The 5,000-nt window shown below is 37.8% G+C and overlaps 1 non-coding gene and 18 pseudogenes across 1 annotated transcript; all 19 read left to right on the top strand.

Moving 5' to 3' along the window:
- The first annotated feature begins 204 nt into the window (after positions 1 to 204).
- LOC148436885 (5S ribosomal RNA) lies at positions 205 to 323 on the top strand (annotated as a pseudogene).
- A 116-nt stretch (positions 324 to 439) lies between these two features.
- Positions 440 to 558, top strand: LOC148436884 (5S ribosomal RNA; annotated as a pseudogene).
- Positions 559 to 673: 115 nt separating this feature from the next.
- On the top strand, positions 674 to 792 carry LOC148436883 (5S ribosomal RNA; annotated as a pseudogene).
- A 116-nt stretch (positions 793 to 908) lies between these two features.
- On the top strand, positions 909 to 1,027 carry LOC148436882 (5S ribosomal RNA; annotated as a pseudogene).
- A 116-nt stretch (positions 1,028 to 1,143) lies between these two features.
- LOC148436881 (5S ribosomal RNA) lies at positions 1,144 to 1,262 on the top strand (annotated as a pseudogene).
- Positions 1,263 to 1,377: 115 nt separating this feature from the next.
- LOC148436880 (5S ribosomal RNA) lies at positions 1,378 to 1,496 on the top strand (annotated as a pseudogene).
- A 115-nt stretch (positions 1,497 to 1,611) lies between these two features.
- LOC148436879 (5S ribosomal RNA) lies at positions 1,612 to 1,730 on the top strand (annotated as a pseudogene).
- Positions 1,731 to 1,845: 115 nt separating this feature from the next.
- Positions 1,846 to 1,964, top strand: LOC148436878 (5S ribosomal RNA; annotated as a pseudogene).
- Positions 1,965 to 2,080: 116 nt separating this feature from the next.
- On the top strand, positions 2,081 to 2,199 carry LOC148436877 (5S ribosomal RNA; annotated as a pseudogene).
- Positions 2,200 to 2,315: 116 nt separating this feature from the next.
- Positions 2,316 to 2,434, top strand: LOC148436876 (5S ribosomal RNA; annotated as a pseudogene).
- Positions 2,435 to 2,785: 351 nt separating this feature from the next.
- On the top strand, positions 2,786 to 2,904 carry LOC148436875 (5S ribosomal RNA; annotated as a pseudogene).
- Positions 2,905 to 3,020: 116 nt separating this feature from the next.
- Positions 3,021 to 3,139, top strand: LOC148436874 (5S ribosomal RNA; annotated as a pseudogene).
- A 116-nt stretch (positions 3,140 to 3,255) lies between these two features.
- LOC148436873 (5S ribosomal RNA) lies at positions 3,256 to 3,374 on the top strand (annotated as a pseudogene).
- A 116-nt stretch (positions 3,375 to 3,490) lies between these two features.
- LOC148436872 (5S ribosomal RNA) lies at positions 3,491 to 3,609 on the top strand (annotated as a pseudogene).
- A 116-nt stretch (positions 3,610 to 3,725) lies between these two features.
- LOC148436871 (5S ribosomal RNA) lies at positions 3,726 to 3,844 on the top strand (annotated as a pseudogene).
- A 115-nt stretch (positions 3,845 to 3,959) lies between these two features.
- On the top strand, positions 3,960 to 4,078 carry LOC148436870 (5S ribosomal RNA; annotated as a pseudogene).
- A 115-nt stretch (positions 4,079 to 4,193) lies between these two features.
- Positions 4,194 to 4,312, top strand: LOC148436869 (5S ribosomal RNA; annotated as a pseudogene).
- A 115-nt stretch (positions 4,313 to 4,427) lies between these two features.
- Positions 4,428 to 4,546, top strand: LOC148436868 (5S ribosomal RNA). Its single transcript, XR_015876231.1, has one exon. It is a non-coding gene; the product is annotated as a 5S ribosomal RNA (ribosomal RNA).
- Positions 4,547 to 4,662: 116 nt separating this feature from the next.
- On the top strand, positions 4,663 to 4,781 carry LOC148436867 (5S ribosomal RNA; annotated as a pseudogene).
- Positions 4,782 to 5,000: the final 219 nt, after the last annotated feature.

Below are 5,000 nucleotides of genomic sequence, written 5' to 3'. Positions count from 1 at the left end.
AATGTCGTTTGATCTTGGAAGCTATGCAGTGTTGGGCATCGTCAGTACTTGGATGGGAGACCACCTGGGAATACCAGGAGCTGTAGGTAATTTTATACTGCCATAACATTCTTTTCTATTAAATTTTACATTTAATTTTTCAACTTATCATTGAATTTACTTGAGTTAAGAAGTAAAAGAGGTCTAAAGTTAATGTTTTAGAGCACCTTCAGCCAAACCACACTGGACATGCCCAATCTCATCTGATCTTGGAAGCTATGCAGTGTTGGGCCTGGTTAGTACTTGGATGGGAGACCACCTGGGAATACCAGGTGCTGTAGGTAATTTTATACTGCCATAACATTCTTTTCTATTACATTTTACATTTAATTTTTTCAACTTATCAATGAATTTACTTGAGTTAAGAAGTAATAGAGGTCTAAAGTTAATGTTTTTGAGCACCCACAGCCAAACCACAGTGGACATGCCCAATCTTGTCTGATCTTGGAAGCTATGCAGTGTTCGGCCTGGTTAGTACTTGGATGGGAGACCACCTGGGAATACCAGGAGCTGTAGGTAATTTTATACTGCCTTAACATTCTTTTCTATTACATTTTACATTTAATGTTTCAACTTATCATTGAATTTACTTGAGTTAAGAAGTAAAAGAGGTCTAAAGTTAATGTTTTTGAGCACCTACAGCCAAACCACAATGGACATGCCCAATCTCGTCTGATCTTGGAAGCTATGCAGTGTTGGGCCTGGTTAGTACTTGGATGGGAGACCACCTGGGAATACCAGGTGCTGTAGGTAATTTTATACTGCCATAACATTCTTTTCTATTACATTTTACATTTAATTTTTTCAACTTATCAATGAATTTCCTTGAGTTAAGAAGTAATAGAGGTCTAAATTTAATGCTTTTGAGCACCTACAGCCAAACCACACTGGACATGCCCAATCTCGTCTGATCTTGGAAGCTATGCAGTGTCGGGCCTGGTAAGTACTTGGATGGGAGACCACCTGGGAATACCAGGAGCTGTAGGTAATTTTATACTGCCAGAACATTCTTTTCTATTACATTTTACATTTAATTTTTTCAATTTAACAATGAATTTACTTGAGTTAAGAAGTAATAGAGGTCTAAATTTAATGCTTTTGAGCACCTACAGCCAAACCACACTGGACATGCCCAATCTCGTCTGATCTTGGAAGCTATGCAGTGTTGGGCCTGGTTAGTACTTGGATGGGAGACCACCTGGGAATACTAGGTGCTGTAGGTAATTTTATACTGCCATAACATTCTTTTCTATTACATTTTACATTTCATTTTTCAACTTATCATTGAATTTACTTGAGTTAAGAAGTAAAAGAGGTCTAAAGTTAATGTTTTTGAGCACCTACAGCCAAACCACACTGGACATGCCCAATCTCGTCTGATCTTGGAAGCTATGCAGTGTTGGGCCTGGTTAGTACTTGGATGGGAGACCACCTGGGAATACCAGGAGCTGTAGGTAATTTTATACTGCCATAACATTCTTTTCTATTAAATTTTACATTTAATTTTTCAACTTATCATTGAATTTACTTGAGTTAAGAAGTAAAAGAGGTCTAAAGTTAATGTTTTAGAGCACCTACAGCCAAACCACACTGGACATGCCCAATCTCGTCTGATCTTGGAAGCTATGCAGTGTTGGGCCTGGTTAGTATTTGGATGTGAGACCACCTGGGAATACCAGGAGCTGTAGGTAATTTTATACTGCCATAACATTCTTTTCTATTAAATTTTACATTTAATTTTTCAACTTATCATTGAATTTACTTGAGTTAAGAAGTAAAAGAGGTCTAAAGTTAATGTTTTAGAGCACCTACAGCCAAACCACACTGGACATGCCCAATCTCGTCTGATCTTGGAAGCTATGCAGTGTTGGGCCTGGTTAGTACTTGGATGGGAGACCACCTGGGAATACCAGGTGCTGTAGTTAATTTTATACTGCCATAACATTCTTTTCTATTACATTTTACATTTAATTTTTTCAACTTATCAATGAATTTACTTGAGTTAAGAAGTAATAGAGGTCTAAAGTTAATGTTTTTGACCACCTACAGCCAAACCACAGTGGACATGCCCAATCTTGTCTGATCTTGGAAGCTATGCAGTGTTCGGCCTGGTTAGTACTTGGATGGGAGACCACCTGGGAATACAAGGAGCTGTAGGTAATTTTATACTGCCATAACATTCTTTTCTATTACATTTTACATTTAATTTTTTCAACTTATCAATTAATTTACTTGAGTTAAGAAGTAATACAGGTCTAAAGTTAATGTTTTTGAGCACCTACAGCCAAACCACACTGGACATGCCCAATCTCGTCTGATCTTGGAAGCTATGCAGTGTTGGGACTGGTTAGTACTTGGATGGGTGACTACCTAGGAATCCCAGGTGCTGTAGGTAATTTTATACTGCCATAACATTCTTTTCTATTACATTTTACATTTAATTTTTTCAACTTATCAATGAATTTCCTTGAGAAAAGAAGTAATAGAGGTCTAAAGTTAATACTTTTGAGCACCTACAGCCAATCCACACTGGACATGCCCAATCTCGTCTTTTCTTGGTAGCTATGCAGTGTTGTACCTGGTCAGTACTTTGATGGGAGACCACCTGGGAAAACCAGGTGCAGTAGGTAATTTTATACTGCCATAACATTCTTTTCTATTACGTTTTACATTTAATTTTTTCAACTTATCAATGAATTTACTTGAGTTAAGAAGTAATACAGGTCTAAAGTTAATGTTTTTGAGCACCTACAGCCAAACCACACTGGACATGCCCAATCTCGTCTGATCTTGGAAGCTGTGCAGTGTTGGGACTGGTTAGTACTTGGATGGGAGACTACCTAGGAATCCCTGGTGCTGTAGGTAATTTTAAACTGCCATAACTACCTTTTCTATTACATTTTACATTTAATTTTTTCAACTTATCAATGAATTTACTTGTGTTAAGAAGTAAAAGAGGTCTAAATTTAATGCTTTTGAGCACCTACAGCCAAACCACAGTGGACATCCCCAATCTCGTCTGATCTTGGAAGCTATGCAGTGTTGGGCCTGGTTAGTACTTAGATGGGAGACCACCTGGGAATACTAGGTGCTGAAGGTAATTTTATACTGCCATAACATTCTTTTCTATTACATTTTACATTTATTTTTTTCAACTTATCAATGAATTTACTTGTGTTAAGAAGTAAAAGCGGTCTAAATTTAATGCTTTTGAGCACCTACAGCCAAACCACAGTGGACATGCCCAATCTCGTCTGATCTTGGAAGCTATGCAGTGTTGGGCCTGGTAAGTACTTGGATGGGAGACCACCTGGGAATACCAGGAGCTGTAGGTAATTTTATACTGCCAGAACATTCTTTTCTATTACATTTTACATTTAATTTTTTCAATTTAACAATGAATTTACTTGAGTTAAGAAGTAATAGAGGTCTAAATTTAATGCTTTTGAGCACCTACAGCCAAACCACACTGGACATGCCCAATCTCGTCTGATCTTGGAAGCTATGCAGTGTTGGGCCTGGTTTGTACTTGGATGGGAGACCACCTGGGAATACCAGGTGCTGTAGGTAATTTTAGACAGCCAAAACATTCTTTTCTATTACATTCTACATTTCATTTTTTCAACTTATCAATGAATTTACTTGAGTTAAGAAGTAAAAGAGGTCTAAAGTTAATGGTTTTGAGCACCTACAGCCAAACCACACTAGACATGCCCAATCTCGACTGATCTTGGAAGCTATGCAGTGTTGGGCCTGGTTAGTACTTGGATGGGAGACCACCTGGGAATACTAGGTGCTGTAGGTAATTTTATACTGCCATAACATTCTTTTCTATTACATTTTACATTTCATTTTTCAACTTATCATTGAATTTACTTGAGTTAAGAAGTAAAAGAGGTCTAAAGTTAATGTTTTTGAGCACCTACAGCCAAACCACACTGGACATGCCCAATCTCGTCTGATCTTGGAAGCTATGCAGTGTTGGGCCTGGTTAGTACTTGGATGGGAGACCACCTGGGAATACCAGGAGCTGTAGGTAATTTTATACTGCCATAACATTCTTTTCTATTAAATTTTACATTTAATTTTTCAACTTATCATTGAATTTACTTGAGTTAAGAAGTAAAAGAGGTCTAAAGTTAATGTTTTAGAGCACCTACAGCCAAACCACACTGGACATGCCCAATCTCGTCTGATCTTGGAAGCTATGCAGTGTTGGGCCTGGTTAGTATTTGGATGTGAGACCACCTGGGAATACCAGGAGCTGTAGGTAATTTTATACTGCCATAACATTCTTTTCTATTAAATTTTACATTTAATTTTTCAACTTATCATTGAATTTACTTGAGTTAAGAAGTAAAAGAGGTCTAAAGTTAATGTTTTAGAGCACCTACAGCCAAACCACACTGGACATGCCCAATCTCGTCTGATCTTGGAAGCTATGCAGTGTTGGGCCTGGTTAGTACTTGGATGGGAGACCACCTGGGAATACCAGGTGCTGTAGGTAATTTTATACTGCCATAACATTCTTTTCTATTACATTTTACATTTAATTTTTTCAACTTATCAATGAATTTACTTGAGTTAAGAAGTAATAGAGGTCTAAAGTTAATGTTTTTGACCACCTACAGCCAAACCACAGTGGACATGCCCAATCTTGTCTGATCTTGGAAGCTATGCAGTGTTCGGCCTGGTTAGTACTTGGATGGGAGACCACCTGGGAATACAAGGAGCTGTAGGTAATTTTATACTGCCTTAACATTCTTTTCTATTACATTTTACATTTAATTTTTCAACTTATCATTGAATTTACTTGAGTTAAGAAGTAAAAGAGGTCTAAAGTTAATGTTTTTGAGCACACTGGACATGCCCAATCTCATCTGATCTTGGAAGCTATGCAGTGTTGGGCATGGTTAGTACTTGGATGGGAGACCACCTGGGAATACCAGGTGCTGTAGGTA

The sequence above is a fragment of the Taudactylus pleione genome, unplaced genomic scaffold (genome assembly GCF_031769625.1).
Source record: "Taudactylus pleione unplaced genomic scaffold, aTauple2 ptg001778l, whole genome shotgun sequence".
NCBI lineage: Eukaryota > Metazoa > Chordata > Amphibia > Anura > Myobatrachidae > Taudactylus > Taudactylus pleione.
Note: the sequence above shows the minus strand (reverse complement) of the source record. Positions and strands in the feature narration are given on the sequence as shown.